The sequence below is a fragment of the Apium graveolens genome, chromosome 8 (genome assembly GCF_009905375.1).
Source record: "Apium graveolens cultivar Ventura chromosome 8, ASM990537v1, whole genome shotgun sequence".
In the NCBI taxonomy this organism is placed as follows: Eukaryota; Viridiplantae; Streptophyta; class Magnoliopsida; order Apiales; family Apiaceae; genus Apium; species Apium graveolens.
This window is the reverse complement of record NC_133654.1, coordinates 16,463,768-16,482,998: the sequence shown is the minus strand read 5'-3', so window position 1 is coordinate 16,482,998 and position 19,231 is coordinate 16,463,768. Positions and strand designations below refer to the sequence as shown.

General features: G+C 37.2%; 4 non-coding genes across 4 annotated transcripts; all 4 read left to right on the top strand.

The window, feature by feature from the left end:
• Positions 1–7,681: 7,681 nt before the first annotated feature.
• LOC141681305 (U1 spliceosomal RNA) lies at positions 7,682–7,840 on the top strand. Its single transcript, XR_012558746.1, has one exon. It is a non-coding gene; the product is annotated as a U1 spliceosomal RNA (small nuclear RNA).
• A 906-nt stretch (positions 7,841–8,746) lies between these two features.
• LOC141681925 (U2 spliceosomal RNA) lies at positions 8,747–8,940 on the top strand. The gene has a single exon (XR_012559340.1). It is a non-coding gene; the product is annotated as a U2 spliceosomal RNA (small nuclear RNA).
• A 1,068-nt stretch (positions 8,941–10,008) lies between these two features.
• On the top strand, positions 10,009–10,202 carry LOC141681907 (U2 spliceosomal RNA). The gene has a single exon (XR_012559325.1). It is a non-coding gene; the product is annotated as a U2 spliceosomal RNA (small nuclear RNA).
• A 615-nt stretch (positions 10,203–10,817) lies between these two features.
• On the top strand, positions 10,818–10,975 carry LOC141682245 (U1 spliceosomal RNA). Its single transcript, XR_012559647.1, has one exon. It is a non-coding gene; the product is annotated as a U1 spliceosomal RNA (small nuclear RNA).
• The last annotated feature ends 8,256 nt before the right edge of the window (positions 10,976–19,231 follow it).

The following is a 19,231-nucleotide window of genomic DNA, read 5'->3' as shown; positions in this document are numbered from 1 at the left end:
AGCAGATTTAGAGAAAGAACCTGAAACCATTCCAAGTTCATTTACCAATCTTGTAAAAGTAGCTTCACACAGTGGTTTTGTGAAGATATCTGCTAGTTGTTGATCTGTTGGAACAAAGTGCAATTCCATTGTACCTTCATCCACATGTTCCCTTATGAAGTGGTACCTGATGCTGATGTGCTTTGTCATTGAGTGTTGAACTGGATTACCTGTCATAGCAATAGCACTTTGATTATCACAGTAAATAGGGATTTTAAAATATGTTAACCCATAATCCAGTAACTGATTCTTCATCCAAAGAATCTATGCACAACAGCTTCCTACAGCAATGTACTCTGCTTCTGCAGTTGATGTGGAAATTGACTTTTGTTTCTTGCTAAACCAAGAAACCAACCTGCCTCCAAGAAATTGGCAGCTTCCACTTGTGCTTTTCCTGTCAATTTTGCAACCTGCAAAATCTGCATCTGAGTAACCTATAATTTTAAAATCTGATTCTCTGGGATACCACAACCCCAGATCAGCTATGCCCTTAAGATACTTGAAAATTCTTTTCACAGCTGTTAAGTGAGGTTCTCTTGGATCTTCTTGAAATCTTGCACAAAGACAGGTATCATACATGATATCAGGTCTACTGGCAGTGAGATAGAGTAAAGAGCCAATCATATCTCTGTAATCAGTAATATCTACTGATTTACCAGTATCCTTGTCCAATTTTGTTGCAGTGGCCATGGGAGTGGATGCACTTGAACAATCTTGCATTCCATATTTCTTCAGCAAATTTCTGGTGTACTTAGTTTGACAAATAAAAGTGCCTTCTTCATTCTGCTTGACTTGAAGGCCCAGAAAATATCTAAGTTCCCCCATCATACTCATTTGATATCTTGACTGCATCAGTTTGGCAAACTTCTTGCAAAGTCTGTCATTTGTAGAACTAAAGATGATATCATCAACATATATCTGAACCATAAGTAAGTCATTTCCATGGTTGAGGTAGAACAGTGTTTTGTCTATAGTTCCTCTGTTAAATCCACTTTCCAGAAGAAACTGAGCTAAAGTCTCATACCATGCTCTTGGAGCTTGCTTAAGTCCATAAAGTGCTTTATCAAGCCTGTAGACATAATCTGGATATTTGGAATCTATAAAGCCTGGAGGTTGTTCAACATATACTTCTTCCTCCAATTCTCCATTGAGAAAAGCACTTTTCACATCCATTTAAAAGACAATAAACTTTTTTTGTGAGCAGCACAAGCCAAAAATATCCTTATGGCTTCCAATCTAGCAACTGGTGCAAATGTTTCATCATAATCAATTTCCTCCTGTTGAGAATATCCTTTTGCAACCAGCCTTGCCTTATTCCTTGTAATTATGCCATCACTATCAGTTTTATTTTTGAATACCCACTTTGTACCAACAACGGATCTGTTCTTTGGTCTTGGCACTAGGGTCCAGACTTTGTTTCTTTCAAATTCATTTAACTCTTCCTGCATTGCTTGCACCCAATCAGCATCTTGAAGAGCTTCTTCCACTTTCTTTGGTTCAGTCTGAGAAAGAAAAGAATTGTAAAGACATTCACTTGAAGTAGTTGTTCTAGTTCTGACACCTACATCAGGATTTCCAATTATCAAATCAGGTGTATGTGATTTAGTCCACTTCCTTGCAGATGGATTCTCTAGAACTGGATGCTCCCCCATGATCCATGCTGTCTTCATTAACATTTTTTGATGCTCCCCCTGAAACTATGCTCTCTGTGTTGGATTCTTCAGAATTTAGATTTTCAGAACTATCAGAACTTGGCTTATCAGAACTAGACGAATCAGAACTTGAAGAGCCAGATGTATGTTCTGATGCTTCTTGAGATGTGGTTATATCTTGAGTATGCTCCCCCTGCATAGGTGCATCTTCCTTTGGCGTAGTCACCACAGTTTCAATAACATCAGAGTTTAATCCATCAGAGTTTGCAGTATCAGGATTTAGATTGTCAGGATATTCAGTATCAGAATTTGAGTCTTCATTTTCAAATCTCAGCTGATCATGATCAATAAAATCTTCAAGTCCAGTAATCTTTTTATCATCAAAAAAGACATTGATAGATTCCATGACCACTCTTGTTCTCAAGTTATAGACTCTGAAGGCTTTTGTGGAAAGTGGATATCCAACAAAGATTCCTTCATCAGCTTTTAGATCAAATTTGGATAGTTGTTCAGGATGAGTCTTAAGAACAAAACACTTACATCCAAATACATGAAAATACTTCAGATTTGGCTTCTTTTTCTTCACCATCTCATATGGTGTCTTTCCTTGCTTGTTAATGAGTGTTGCATTTTGAGTAAAACAAGCAGTCTGTACAACTTCAGCCCAGAAATAGGTTGGAAGCTTTGCTTCATCAAGCATTGTATGTGCAGCTTCAATGAGAGTTCTATTCTTTCTTTCAACAACTCCATTTTCCTGTGGAGTTCCAGGAGCAGAGAATTCCTGCTTGATTCCATGGTTTTTGCAGAACTCTTCCATTATCAAATTCTTGAACTCAGTACCATTATCACTCCTTATTATTTTCACAGAATCATTGACCAATTTATCCAGTTGCCTGACATGATCAATCAAGATAGATGCAGTTTCACTTTTTGTGTGCAATAAATACACCCATATGTATCTGGTGAACTCATCCACTATGACCATAGCATATTTCTTCTTTGCAATAGACATGACATTTACTGGACCAAATAGATCAACATGTAGTAGGTGATAAGGCTCAAGAATTGATGATTCAGTCTTGCTCTTGAATGAAGATTTTCTTTGTTTGGCCTTCTGACAAGAATCACAAAGGCCATCAGGAGCAAATACTGACTTTGGCAGTCCTCTCACAAGATCTTTCTTGACTAGATCATTTATATTGTTGAAATTTAAATGAGAGAGTTTCTTGTGCCAATTCCAGCTTTCTTCAATTGATACTCTACTCATCAGACAGATCGCAGAACCATCAGTACTTGTTGAAAGCTTGGCTTCATAAATGTTACCACGCCTGTATCCTTTCAGAACAACTTTGCCTGTAGATTTACTTACAACTTCACAGTGTTCTTCAAAGAAATCCACATGATAACCTCTGTCACAGATTTGACTGACACTTAGCAGATTGTGTTTAAGTCCTGAGACCAGAGCTACTTCTTTAATGATGACATTCCCAAGATTAATATTTCCATATTCCAATGTTTTTCCAATGTTTCCATATCCATAAGAAACACTTGGGCCAGCCTTTTCCATAAAGTCTGATGGCAGGGCTTTATTTCCAGTCATATGTCCTGAACATCCACTGTCCAGAACTAGGATGTTTTTCCTGTTGCCCTGTAATCACAAAGACCACTAATGATTAGTTTTAAGGACCCATACATGCTTGGATCCTTTGGCCTTATTAAGTCTGTTAGCATTTGCAGCGAATTTAGCATCAGAGTTTATGTTAACAATTTTTTTATCAGAATTTACACTATCAGACTTTGAATCAGAACTTACACTAGAAGGAACAATGGTAACTTTCTTTAAAGAAGGTTTTATTTGATATTAATCATAGTACAAACTATGATATTCCTTACAAGTATAAATGGAATACCATAAACTACCACAATGAAAACAAGGATTTTGTGGCTTATATCTAACAAACTGACTCTTAACTCCTGACTTTGAAGGTAAGGAGTTTATGTTCTTATTTTTCCTGCAAAAAGAAGCCAGATGGTTAGAACTTCCACAGTTATGACACATTTTCCTAGGAGCATTAGGAACAGGCTTATAATCATTGCTTTTATTCACACCTTCCTTTCCATTCCTATTTTTCCTAGGAGATTTTACCTTGTTTGCATTCTTAACATCTCTCAGCTTATGGTTAAGCTGCTTCTTAGTCATTAAGCCTACATTTACTTCAGTTGTCTTTTCCTGTTTTAGTTTGTCAGAAGTTAATTCAATTTTAACTTTTGATTTCTCATTATCAGACTTTACAGCTACAAACTTAACAGGTTTTAACTTTGGCTTTTGTTTAACAACTACAGGCTTAATATCTACAGTTCCTTTATCATTCTTATCCTCTCCATAACCTAAGCCCTCTTTCCAGTTTTCACTACTTAACAAATTCTGAGTTGTTCTGCCAGAGTTAGTCCAAAACCTGATAATCTCTCTTTCCTTTTCTAACTCAGCTTTTAGAGATTCATTCATTTTAAGTACTTCATCCCTAACATAGAAAACATCATCTTTATCTTTCTGAGTTTGATGGAACATGACTAACTCTTTTTCTAAATAATCATTCCTCTTTTTGCAAGCAAGATTTTCAGAAGTTAATCTTTCACATGTTAAAGTTTGATCTCTATAACTAATGAACATGGTTTTAAGATATCTTCTCAACTCATTAATATCATCAGTATGAAAGGCATAAGTAGTTTGAGGTACCTTTAATTCAGCAGCTTCAGAACTGCTTTCAACACTTGCCTTATCAGCATTTGCCATCAAGGCATAATTCTCCTCACTTTCAGAATCTGAGGTGTCTGTCCAGCTTTTCTTCTTTTTGACAAGAGCCTTGCCTTCTTGCAATCAGGAGATATGTGGCCTTTCTCACCACAGTTGTAGCATTTGACATTTGTATAATCTCCTTTGTCAGACTTTCCTCCTCTGCCCTCAGATTTTCTGAAATTCTTCTTATCAGAACTTGTGCCTTTCCTGGAAAACTTCTTTCCCTTCCTGAACTTCCTGTATGCAATCTTTGTGATTCCTTTCACCATAAGAGCACACAGCTTCATCATCTCTTCATCAGCATCCGTCTCAGGCAAATCATTCAAGATCATACTCTTTATTAACCAGTGACAAATCATTCAAGAGTTTGACAAATCTATCATATAAATCAGTCAATGACTCATTAGCCTTTGAGTCAAAGTGTTCATACTCTTGAGTGAGTATTGTCTTCCTGTTCTTCTTAATCGTATCCGTTCCCTGATATCTTGTTTCCAAGGCATCCCATATCTCCTTTGGAGTCTTGCAGTTTATTACCCTGTTTGACATTACATTATCAATAGCACTATGCAGTAAGTGTCGTACCTTAGCATCCTTAGCAATTGATGCAATATCTTCAGCAGTTTAATCACTCTTCTCCTTTGGTACAGACTTTGCTGCTTCACCTGCAACTGCAACAGCGAGCTTGGTTGGTTTGTGAAGTCCTTCCTTGATTCTATCAAGATATTCTGGATTTGTAGCTTCCAGAAACATGGTCATCCTCACCTTTCATATGGCATATTCAGATGGTCTCAATATGGGAACTCTAATAGTCTCATATCGACTTTGAATTTGTGTCTTTGGAGGTTCTTCAGCTTTGGTGGGCTTAGTTGGAGTTTCTGCTTCAAACATGATTGTGTTTGGATCTTAAACTATTTGTGTGTTAACAGATAGGCTCTGATACCACTTGTTAGGTCACACACACTGTAGAGGGGGGTGAATACAGTGTATAGAAATCGAACTTTAATAACTCAAGTAACAGAAAACAAACTTTATTGAAACAATAAACTCTGTTACAGTATGGAACTGTTCTCTCAGTGATGAACAAATATCACGAGAGCTGCTAGGGTTACAATGAATAATCTTCTCGATTGTGATAACACTTTTAGTGTAAACCCTATGTCTGTGTTTATATACTACACAGTTACAAGATAATCGCTAATTGATATGGAATATAATTCTGCTTCCTAAAATATATCAATCAGATTTCTTTTCTTCCAATTATTCTATTCTTCATAGAATTCCTTCTTCATGCATATCTCTTCTTATGTTTGTCTCGATCTTCTTTCCTTTAACCAGCTGCCTTCCTTATCTGAACGTCCTTCAGTACTTAAGTTCTGATATCCATCTTCTGATAATTATCTCCTGATAATATAAGTACTGATATCCTTAAGTCCTGACTTCCAGTAAGTACTGATTTATCCTGTTTAAGTAAGATCTGAAAACTAAACATAAATCACATTAGCCATGACAGTATCAAATATATCTAACATATTACTATTTATTGAATATTTGCAAGCAAAAATTACTCTTATTATCACATAAATGAATTTATAATCTCTCAATAAATAAATTCACCGTAATATAAAATAACATGAACATACACATGTATTATACTGCGCCATTATCTTGTTCACGTTAAAGGTTTCGTTTTCTTTTAAGTTTGATGGTTTATTGTGCTAAAAACATTAATCTTCCTTTTCCGTGGAGTTTTTTTAATCTTATTTTCTGGCAACAATGACAAAAACCGTGTAAATTAAAGCACACACATGGTTTCTCATAACACGGTTTTTCCGCATCATTCATATTTAGGGTGTCTCCGGTATTGCTTTCCCGTTGAAGTTTAAGTTTAAATTTGAAGATAAAATTAAAGTCCTGCGACATACTAAATTTATTGTTGGGTGTAGTTGCATAAAATTTGTAGCAAGTAGCCGAATAGGAATTAGTAATGCACCAAGAGTGATGGAAAATCAGTTGACTTACATATTATTAGTTAAATTTGTGGAAAAAATGTTTTATGCACTTACTCCAATAGTTTATTATTTTTTTATTTTTTGAGGGAAAAGTCAATTTGTATGTACTCGAACAATTCATATTCATATTTTATTCCACATTTTACAATATTGCTTACATTAGTAGTTTATATGTACCTGGAGTTCCGTACCACCTCGAGATACTTTTTGGTAGATGTGCCGAAGTCATCCATATAAACAAGGTCAAATAGCTTGTTCATACGTACCTTTCTCGATATTAAATTAATTTTTTATAGGGGAAGATCAGAACAATAGCATGCTATTGAGGTCTTAATGTGTCGCGTAAGTGTTGCACCTAGGGCCTGGCGCACCCCCACCAAATAAAATAATAAATATTTTACAAAGGACAGGAACTTGTAATCTTTTAGCCTTAAAAAAAACTATGGCGATATATTTTAAATGAAATTTAACTTATTGTAACAATTTACCATTATTGCCTCAATTTCACCTTTTTAATATAATATTTCACGACAATAAGTAAATATAGTTTCAATTTCACCTTTTATAATATAATGCACGCTAATAAATAATAAAGTTCTGATTTTACAGATACAATTACGAAGATTGTACCTCATTTCGATCCATGTTCAATGAACCGAGTTACTATGTCATCTGAAGCTATTTTCCAGGAATTTAACTTTTTCTAACAATTTACGACTATTTCCTCAATTTTACCTTTTTAATATAATATTTCACGACAATAAGTAATATACTTTCAATTTCACCTTTTATAATAGAATGCACGACAATAAATAATAAAATTCTGATTTTCCAGATATAAGTACAAAGATTGTACCTCAATTCGATCCATTTTCAACGAACCGAGTTACTATGTCATTCGAAGCTATTTTCACTCACTGACCGCAAACTGCATAATGGTACCGGTGGTGTAAGAAATTACGTTTGGAGATATAGATATTCCGTATTTTTTATTTAAGACAAATAACTCCCAAATTCTAAATTACATGTCAATCGCAATACGAAATTATAGTCAAATACATCATCACAAGATTTATACTATTGTTGATAAAAAAAGTATGCTCTCAGAACTTCCCACATCGACCGATCTAAGGTAAAATAATCCAACAACGCTATGAATAAAGATATACGGCCTACATGAAAACTTACTTACCTGGATGGGGTCAACGGGGGATCATTAAGGTCCATGGCCTAGGGAAGTGACTTCCATTGCACTTTGGATGGGTTCTTGCCTAAGGTTTACCCAAGTGGTGGAGCCTACATCATAATTTGTATTAGTGTGCTTGCGTTTGTGCGGCCCCCCAACTATAGTACATGATTTGTTATATTACTTAATTTTCTGAAATCTGGTAAATAAAGGGGATTTCAAACTTGGGGTGGCGAAATCTAAAATTCGGGATTAATCAATTAAAAACTTCATTTATTTAAAGTTATTACTATTTATTAAATATTTGCATGTAAAAATTACTCTTATTAACACGCAAATGAATTTTTAGTCTCTTACTAAATACATTCATCGTAATATAATATGAGAAATGATATGTGAGGTGAATATTCACAATTATAAAAATAAACATACACATATATTGTACTGCGCCATTATCTTGATCACATTAAGGGTTTCGTTTTCCTTTAAGTTTGATGATATATTGTGCTTAATAATTAATTCTCCTCTTATGTAGAATTTCTTTCAATCTTATTTTCTGGAAACAATGACAAAAAGCGTGTAAACTAAAGCACGCATATGGTTTCTCACAACACGGTTTTTCCGCATCATTCATATTTAAGGTGTTACCCGGTATTGCTTTCCTGTTTAAATTTCAGTTAAAATTTGAAGATAAAACACAAGTCTCGTAACATACTAAATTTGTTGTTGGGTGTGGTTGCATAAAATTTGCAGCAAGCAACTGAATAGGAATTTGTAATGCACCAAGAGTGATAGAAAAACAATTGACTTGCATATTATTAAGTAAACTTTTTGGCAAAACATTTTATGCACTTACTCCAACAATTTATTATTTTATATTTTTTGAGGGAAAAGTCAATTTGTATGTACTCGAATAATTCATATTCATATCTTATTCCACGCTTTACAACATTACTTATATTAGTATTTTATATGTACATGGAGTTCCGTACCACCACGTGATACTTTTCGGTAGATGTGCCGAACTCATCCATATAAACAAGGTCAGATAGCATATTCATTCATACCTTTCTCGGCCTTTTGGCTAAGATCAAGTGTAGTATCTGTTCTTATCAGTTTAATATATGATATATGGGCCTATGGTCCACCAATATTAAATTAATTTTTTATCGGGGAAAATCCGAACAATAACTTGCTATTGAGGTCTTAATGCGTCGCCCAAGTGTTGCACTACTGCTCGGGCCTGGCACACCCTCATCAAATAAAAGATTAAATATTTTTTAAAGGACACGAACTTGTAATCTTTTGGCTGGAGAAAAAATTCGCTATTCGGATTATTTCTAGATGAAAGTTTAAAACTATGGCGATATATTTTAAATGAAATTTAACTTGTAACAATTTAAGACTATTGCCTCAATTTCACCTTTTTAATATAATAGTTCATGACAATAAGTAATATAGTTTCAGTTGCACCTTTTATAATAGAATGCACGACAGTAAATAATAAAATTCTGATTTTCTAGATTCAAGTACAAAGATTGTACCTCATTTCGATCCATGTTCAATGAACCGAGTTACTATGTCATCTGAAGCTATTTTCACTCACTGTCCGCATTTTCAATGATTGTACTTCATTTCTATTCATGTTCAATGGTATGTGAGGTGAATATTCACAATTATAAAAATAAACATACGTATATATTGTACTGCGCCATTATCTTGTTCACATTAAGGGTTTCGTTTTCTTTTAAGTTTGATGATATATTGTGCTTAATAATTAATTCTCCTCTTATGTAGAATTTTTTTCAATCTTATTTTCCGGCAACAATGACAAAAAGCGTGTAAACTAAACCACGCATATGGTTTCTCACAACACGGTTTTTCCGCATCATTCATATTTAAGGTGTTACCCGGTATTGCTTTCCTGTTTAAGTTTCAGTTTAAATTTGAAGATAAAACACAAGTCTCGTAACATACTAAATTTGTTGTTGGGTGTGGTTGCATAAAATTTGCAGCAAGCAACTGAATAGGAATTCGTAATGCACCAAGAGTGATAGAAAAGCAGTTGACTTGCATATTATTTAGTAAACTTTTTGGCAAAACATTTTATGCACTTACTCCAACAGTTTATTATTTTATATTTTTTGAGGGAAAAGTCAATTTGTATGTACTCGAATAATTCGTATTCATATCTTATTCCACGCTTTACAACATTACTTATATTAGTATTTTATATGTACATGGAGTTCCGTACCACCACGTGATACTTTTCGGTAGATGTGCCGAACTCATCCATATAAACAAGGTCAGATAGCATGTTCATTCATACCTTTCTCGGCCTTTTGGCTAAGATCAAGTGTAGAATCTATTCTTATTAGTTTAATATCTGATATATGGGCCTATGGTCCACCAATATTAAATTAATTTTTTATCGGGGAAGATCCGAACAATAACTTGCTATTGAGGTCTTCATGCGTTGCCCAAGTGTTGCACTACTGCTCGGGCCTGGCACACCCTCATCAAATAAAAGATTAAATATTTTTTAAAGGACACGAACTTGTAATCTTTTGGCCGGAGAAAAAATTCGCTATTCGGATTATTTCTAGATGAAAGTTTAAAACTATGGCGATATATTTTAAATGAAATTTAACTTGTAACAATTTAAGACTATTACCTCAATTTCACCTTTTTAATATAATAGTTCATGACAATAAGTAATATAGTTTTAGTTTCACCTTTTATAATAGAATGCATGACAATAAATAATAAAATTCTGATTTTCCAGATTCAAGTACAAAGATTGTACCTCATTTCGATCCATGTTCAATGAACCGAGTTACTATGTCATCTGAAGCTATTTTCACTCACTGTCCGCAAACTGCATAATGGTACCGGTGGTGTAAGAAATTACGTTTGGAGATATAGATATTCCGTGTTTTTTATTTAAGACAAATAACTCCCAAATTTTAAATTACATGTCAATCGCACCACGAAATTATAGTCAAACACATCATCACAAAATTTACACTATCATTGATAACAAAAGTCTGCTCTCAGAACTTCCCACATCGACCGATCTAAGGTAAAATATTCCAACAACGCTATGAATAGAGATATACGGCCCACATGAAAACTTACTTACCTGGATGGGGTCAATGGGCGATCATTAAGGTCCATGGCCTAGGGAAGTGACTTCCATTGCACTTTGGATGGGTTCTTGCCTAAGGTCTACCTAAGTGGTGGAGCTTACATCATAATTTATGTTAGTGGTCTGCGTTCGCGCGGCCCCGACAACTATAGTACATAATTTGTTATATTACTTAATTTCCTGAAATCTGGTAAACCAAGGGGATTTTAAACTTGGGGTGGAGAAATCTAAATTCGGGATTAGTTAATTAAAAACTTCATTTATTTAAATTATTACTATTTATTCAATATTTACAAGTAAAAATTACTCTTATTAACACGCAAATGAATTTATAGTCTCTCACTAAATATATTTATCATAATATAATATAAGAAATGATATGTGAGGTAAATATTCATAATTACTGTTATTCCCAAATAATCTAAACAAGAATTACAGAAGGGGGTTGAATGTAATTCTGACTTCTTTTCAATTTCAAGAACTGTTCTTCTATAAATATATATTTGTGTTTGATTTAGCTAGGTGCGGAATGAAAGTAATATTGAAATCAAAGCACAAAGTAAATAAATACAAGTATTTAAAAACTTTCTGGTGGATTGAACTTTTCCACCAGAGATATATATATTAAGTTGAGAACTCTGTGTAACAAAATTGTTTACAGCTGCTTACAAGTTGAGAATACAAGAACAGAGAAATTCTTAACAGATTTTGCCTTATCTATTTCTCTGGTAAAAAGCTTACTAACTTGGATACTATTCAAATTCCTACCCTTGGTTTATATATCACCAAGTTACATGATAAAAAGACAAGATAATAAGACAAACTGTATCTAATCTAACTTTATGCTTCTATACTTCTCTTTCCAGAATCTTTGAATATCATCTGTTTAGAATGGAAATGGAAATGCTTCTTTGTTCTCTAAAACCTTCAAATGGGCTGCCACATTCCATTTTCATACAATCAATGCATGTGACTGTCAAGTCACTATCAACTGCTCTTTTGAATTTAAACATTCGTTAGAACTTCGATTGATCATTCGTTGGAGCTTTGTCTGATCATCCGTTGAAACTAAGGTTAATCATCCATCGAGACTTATGTTGATCATCCGTTGGAGCTTTGTAAATCATCCGTTGAGACTGTCTTTTTGGTTGTTAACTTTATTTCATTTACACAATATTACAAGGTATCTAATATTTACAATTCACCATCCTATCTTGCATATCAATCTAGTATTTAACATAACTTGGACAATTTACAACATCGGGTTCACTAAGCTATCCAAGTATGCAGAAATATGCTACTAGTCTTATTGTTACATAAGCTACTCTTTCAACGGATGTTGAAAATGATCATCCGTTGAAAGATACAAATTCACTTAACTAAAATCTACTAAGTGTTTTGTTCAAGTTATCATCAAGTACACAACATATTCCTAAAAATCTCCCCCAATTTATGTCTACTGGAATTGTAGCCATAAATTAAGAGAAACTTGATGATAACAAAACACTCTATAAATACAGAATGAAATACAGTAGATTAAAATTTCAAGTGCTGCAGTTTATTGAAAATTAGCACAAAGAAAGATTTGTAGAGTGTCTTACAGATCATTTTCAAGGTGCTCCTCTAGGCTGAGCAGATTAAGATCATTTCCTTGATTGCCTTGGCTTCTTTCCTAGCTTCACATCATTCTCTTCAATCTGGTTTTGGAGTTGTCTCTAAAATTCTGATTCTTCATTATTTGTTAGATCTAGATTTTCTTGCATTTCTTTTAGAGTTTCATTGCTTGCAATCTTTAGCTGATCTTCCAGTCTGAAGAATCTTCTGATGTTCTTTTCATCCTTGAACTCCATGATCCAGTATGACCTCAAATGCACTCTATCTCCAGTGAAGGGAATAGTCAATACTCTTGGGAGTGCATTTGGTCCTCTCCAACTATTTCTTATCTCCTCAATCTTGTTTAGTACCATTTTCTTGGCTACTATGTTGAATCCAAAGTTTTTCTTGATTGAGGAGAAGATAGTCACTAGAGTTGAATAACCTTCATTGAGAATTCTGTGAAGTGGCCATGTAATTTCTTTACCACCCTTGTACCTGAAGACTAGTCTCTCTGGAAGGTGCATGTAGGCATCAATAGACCTAACTTCTTCAAGCTCATCCAGATAGAGATTTATGTCTGAAAACTCTTTGATGTAACATATGAAGAGTTGATCTCCTTTGTTGACAGTTGGTTTGGGTTTGACCACTTGCTTGGATTTGAGCTTGGTAGGCTTGACTGTTTTGACCACTCTTTCTTTTATCTTCCTTTATTTAGCAAATATGGGGAGGTTTAGATCAGGAAGAGGAAAGTTGTCCCAATTTATAGGTTCATCCTTTGGAACAACAGGATCACCATGAAAGGTGATGTTGGGATCAACCTTGAATTCGGCCTCCTTCACAGTAGGTATGGCTGATTGGCTTGAGGTTGTAGGTTGGGATGGCATGTAGTCTTCCTTATCTTCATCAAAATTTATCTTCCTCTTTGCATGAATCTTGTATCTGAACTTCCTTTTTATCTGCTTTGGTTCTTCTTTCTTTTCTTCACCCAGATTCTCAGTTGGCAAAACAGTTTCTGTGACTACAGGCTTCTTAACTTGGTTCTTGGCTTCTAAAGCAGCTTGCTTTTGTTGTTGTTTGAGCCTCACCTTTTCCTCTTTCTTGGCCTCTGCAAATTGTGGATGTCCAGCCACTACACATATCAGTTTACCATTTCTGTAGATTTTAGCAATCTTTTTCCTTAGCACTGAGTCTCTAGGGTCTTTGAAGAAATCTATAGACCTTCCAAGCAGCTTCTTTTCATCTGGCCTAGGGGTTTCATATGATAGGTCTAGTGGTTTTTTGTCTGAGGTTTTTGGATAATTTCTTTTTGGCTTAAAAATCCCACTGGCCTTTGAAGACTTGATTGTTGAGGATTGACCCCTTTCTAAGTTCCCTAGGCTCATTTCATTTGCTGAAATTTATCTCAATTGAGAGAAGTGAGAAAAGACCTTATCTTTATTCTCAATTAGACCAAACTTCTTTTGAATTTCCTCATCAATCTTCTTCTATTTGTCATCCAGTTCTTTCTCAACTGCTGCAACATCAAGCTATTTAGATTTCTCATTTGATTCCAACTTAGCAGCTGTTATCTTGATCAGATCAATGCTGTCCAAGACTGGTGGCTTTGGAAAAGTAATTGTTGGAACAATTACTTTGCTTACTTGAATTTTAAGCACTTGTTCCCCCTCACTTGTTGACTCCCCTTGACTAGCTGGAATAATATCTTTCTCCCCCTTTTTGTTAGCATCAAGTTGAGTGGAGGTTGAGGTCTGTGCAGCCACCAATTTTTGAAGTAGCTGAGTTTGTTGGGCTTGATGTATGATAGGGATAAATAAATTATGATAGTATAATTAAATACTGCAAGGTGTGGGCTGCCAGGCTCAATAAAAAGATATATGATACTCAGACCAGAAAGGTTAAGCCTGATGGACCAGATCAGGCCTGATGAAATAAAGAAGGCCCAAAAGCCCTGATTATTAATTAATTTCGTAATTAATTAATAAGGGAAAAATCAGCTATTGAGAAGAGTCCTGATAAGGATATAAATCCTTATAGATTAGCCTCAAGGGGACCTAAAAGGATAAGGAATCAGTTTTCTACTATCTAGGACTCCAAAGTCCATTCTAATTATAAGACTTGCCCACCAAGTCTCCTATACCAAGTCCAATTCAAGGACTCCCAACATCTATATAAGGGGCCTCACCCCATAAATCAGAACTACGTTTTTTGGCTTGATTCTCTAATTCACAGAGATACGTAGGCATCTCGTAAAGGCAGAATTAAGCTACGATACACGAGAGCAGCCATTAAAGGCCTTGAGCTCCCGAATCTTAGTAATAAATACAGCAAATAATAACCTTAGTTTTTTATCCATAACATTTGGCGCCGTCTGTGGGAAAGCACAACAACAACCATGGCGAGAACACGGAGAACAATTAGAGCTCTAGAGGAAGGAACACCATCAGAGACAACCCAGGTGATTTCGTCCACCGTGGAGGTTCCTCCCCATTCGACTTATGCATCTACTCAGGGGGAAGCCCAGATAGGGGCAACTCAACCTCAGCCACAAGGGACAACTCCCCCGACTATTCAAGGTACGAATCCTCAAGTTCAACAAGTACATATACCTGTGAATTCTCGACCCGTCGGGTATGAATATTCAACTATTGTTACTACTAAGCCCCCTTATGGGATGCCCCTTCACCCTGAGGTTGGAGGAAGCGGATATGTTGGGCGAAGTGAAGCACGAGGGCAGTCACCCCCCTATATACGAGGTTTGGGTCCTATCCCTGAGGATCGGGAATTTTCTGGTCCTTACACTGAGAGAGACTCCGAATCTTCGGATGATGAAGTGGCCCCGAGAAGGAGGCGTCCTGGAAAAGAGCCAATGGCCGATGGAAGGCAACGCCCCCAAAGCACCCCAGGGGCGAATCCCCAAGAAGTGCAGGAAAGGATCAGGGCTCATGAGGCTGAAATCCAAAGGCTGAGGCGTGATTTGGAGGCTCACCAGGCCACCAGACCCCAGATACCTCCTAGGGGGAGAAATCCTCCTCCTGTCATAGACCTGGATGGTCCGGTACGAAGAAGGGCTGCTGTCCCAAGAACTGATCCAAGCAATCTCCTTCCCCTTGGAGATCCTGATGATCCAACTCCACCCTTCACAGAAGAGATAATGAATGCCCATATCTCAAGGAAATTCAAGATGCCCACTATCAAAGCCTATGATGGCACGGGAGACCCCGCTAATCATGTTAGGACATTCTCTAATGCACTGCTGCTGCAACCCGTGAATGATGCTATAAAGTGTCGGGCCTTCCCTCAAACCCTGTCGGGTATGGCTCAAAGATGGTACAGTCGCCTGCCCCCAAATTCTATTGGATCGTTCAGAGAATTAAGTCAGGCTTTTATTAAGCAATTCATCAGTGGAAGAGTCCATGAGAAAAGTTCAGCATCTCTTATGAGTCTTGTGCAGGGAGCTAAGGAATCCTTGAGAGATTACCTGAATCGTTTCACAAAGGAGGCTTTAAAAGTCCCGGACCTTGATGATAAGGTAGCCATGATAGCACTGCAACAAGGAACTAGGGACGAGTTTTTTAAGATGTCTTTGGCCAAACGACCCCCTGAGAGCATGTTGCAGCTCCAAGAGAGGGCAGGGAAGTATATCAAGGTTGAAGAAAGTACGAGGAAGACCGTAGTAAGTAATGAGCCCACTGGAGGCAAGAAGCGGAAAACTGATTTAGAATATATTGCAAAGGACAAATATCCTAGAACCGAAAAAAACCCTGATTCAACCCCCAAGAAGGGAGGACCTGGGCAAAAGTTCACTGAATACGCTAAGCTGAATGCTCCTAGAAGTCAGATTTTAATGGAGATTGAGAAAGACAGAGATATTCGCTGGCCTAAGCCCTTGAAGGCTGATCCCGCCAAGCTAGATAAGGGCAAGTATTGCAGGTTTCACAAAGATGTTGGCCATGATACCGATGAGTGTAGGCAATTGAAAGATGAAATTGAGTTTTTGATTCGAAAAGGAAGATTAAACAAGTATACTGGAGATAGAGGGGACATAAATAATAATGGAAGGAAGAACTTTGAAGATCGTAGGAGGGACCAAGACGATCAGGGGCGGAATCCCCAACCTAGAGGGCCGGTTATAAATGCAATTTTTGGAGGACCGCGACGCCCTCGAGGACCTGTGATAAACACGATCTTTGGAGGTCCAACTGCTGCTGGATTGTCCAAAAATTCCAGAAAGACATATACTAGGGAGGTTATGCATATTGTTGGAGAAGCCCCGAAGAGGGCCAGGATAGAAGTAACATTGGCTTTTGATGATTCCGACCTAGAGGGTGTGAAGTTTCCCCATGACGACCCGCTGGTCATAACACCGATAATAGGAAATAGCCCGGTTAAGAGGGTCCTTGTGGATAATGGTGCTTCTGTGGATATCTTGCTCCACGACACCTTTCTAAGGATGGGGTATAACGACTCCCAGTTGACACCAACCGACATGCCGATATATGGATTTGCTGGAGTAGAATGTCCTGTGGAAGGGATAATCAAATTGCCGACCACCGTAGGTACGGAACCAAGGCAAGCAACGCAGATGCTGGATTTCATGGTGGTAAAGGCTAGTTCAACTTATAATACTATCATGGGGAGAATAGGGATACATGCCTTCAAGGCAGTCCCCTCTTCCTACCATTCAGTCATGAAGTTTCCCACCCGAAACGGGATTGGAGAAGAGAGAGGAGATCAAAAAATGGCTAGAAGCTGTTATGTGGCCTCTTTGAGGGCAGATGGAGTCGGGGGGCAGGTTCTTCCTATTGAAGATATGGATGTTCGATAAAATGATGAGAATAGAGGAAGGCCAGCAGAAGAATTGGTTTCGGTTCCTTTAGACCCCGAGAATCCTGAGAGGATGACTTTCATTGGAGCCATATTAGAGGAGCCCCTTAGAGGGAAGTTAGTGAAATTTTTGCAAGAAAATAGTGATGTGTTTGCATGGTCAGTAGCTGATATGCCAGGCATAGACCCGGAGTTAATTACTCACAAGCTAAACGTGGATCAAAGCCGGAAGACATTGAAACAATAGAAAAGAAATTTTGCCCCGGAAAGACAAGAGGCTATAAAACAGGAGGTAGAAAAGCTCTTAGAGGCTGGTTTCATTGAGGAGATTCAATTTCCGGAGTGGTTAGCAAACCCTGTAATGGTGAAGAAAGCTAATGGAAAGTGGAGGATGTGTATAGACTTCACTGATCTGAATGATGCATGCCCCAAAGACTGTTTTCCGCTGCCTAGAATTGATACTTTGATTGATGCCACTGCTGGACATGAGATGCTGAGTTTCATGGATGGATTTAGCGGATACAATCAGATCAAAATGCATAAGGATGACATTCCAAAGGTATCATTTATCACTGACTTTGGTGTTTATTGTTATCTTGTTATGGCGTTTGGTCTCAAGAATGCAGGAGCCACCTATCAAAGGTTGGTGAATAAAATTTTTAAGGATCTTATTGGAAAGACTATGGAAGTCTATGTTGATGACATGCTAGTCAAGAGTCTAGTAAAGACTGATCATATAACCCATTTGGGGGAAGCTTTTGAGGTCCTAAGTTACCACAAGATGATGTTGAATCCTACGAAGTGTGCTTTCGGAGTAGGATCTGGAAAATTCTTGGGATTGATGGTCTCAAAGAGGGGAATTGAGGCTAACCCCGATAAAATAAAGGCAATCCTGGATATGGAACCACCAAAAACTGTCAAAGATGTTCAGAAGCTCATAGGAAGGGTTGCGGCGCTAGGACGATTCATCTCCAAGTCAGGAGACAAGTGCTTGACATTCTTCAAATCACTAAAGAACATCAAAGACTTTGTATGGAGTGAGGAAAACCAGAAGGCATTTGAAGAATTAAAGAAGTATATGGCCCAGGCCCCGTTGTTGGCTAAGCCAGTTCTGAGTGAAGTTTTATTTTTGTACTTGGCTATTTCAGAGAGCGCCTTGAGCGCGGTATTGGTTAAGGAGGAATTGAAAGTCCAGAAACTCGTATACTATGTCAGCAAAATTTTGCATGGTGCTGAGTTGAATTATTCAGCTATTGAGAAATTCGCTTTAGCCTTGGTAATGGCTTCGAGAAAACTGCGTCCTTATTTTCAGGCTCACCAGATTGAGGTGCTAACAAATCAGCCCCTGAGAAATATCATTCACAGTCCCAAGGCAAGTGGGAGATTGATTAAGTGGGCAATAGAGCTGGGAGAGTTCGATCTCAAGTATAAGCCACGTACGGCAATAAAAGCCCAGGCACTAGCTGACTTCGTGGTGGAATGTACCATACCCAACCAAGAAGCCGGGGGGGTTGCAAGATGCCATACCTCAAGACAAGGGAGTCGATGATGGGGGCAAAGAGAAGGATGCTAAAGAATATTGGGTTCTCTATTTTGATGGGGCATCAAAAATGAACTCCAGTGGAGCAGGATTGGTTTTGCAAAGCCCTGATGGGTTCTTAATTGAGTATGCTATGAAGCTAGACTTTCCAACCACAAACAATGAGGCAGAGTATGAAGCCCTGATAGTTAGCCTTGGTCTAGCTGGGACACTTAGAGTCAAAAACTTAAAGGTCCGTGGAGACTCGAAGCTGATCATATCCCAGGTAAAGGGAGAATTTGAGGCAAGGGATGATACGATGGCTAAGTATGTTCGCCTAGTAAGGGCTGTGATGACCCAATTTAATGAATGCCATGTTGAACACATTCCAAGGGAAGAAAATGCTAAAGCAGATGCGCTATCAAAGTTTGCTTCATCTGAGATTGAAGAAAGTTCAGGAA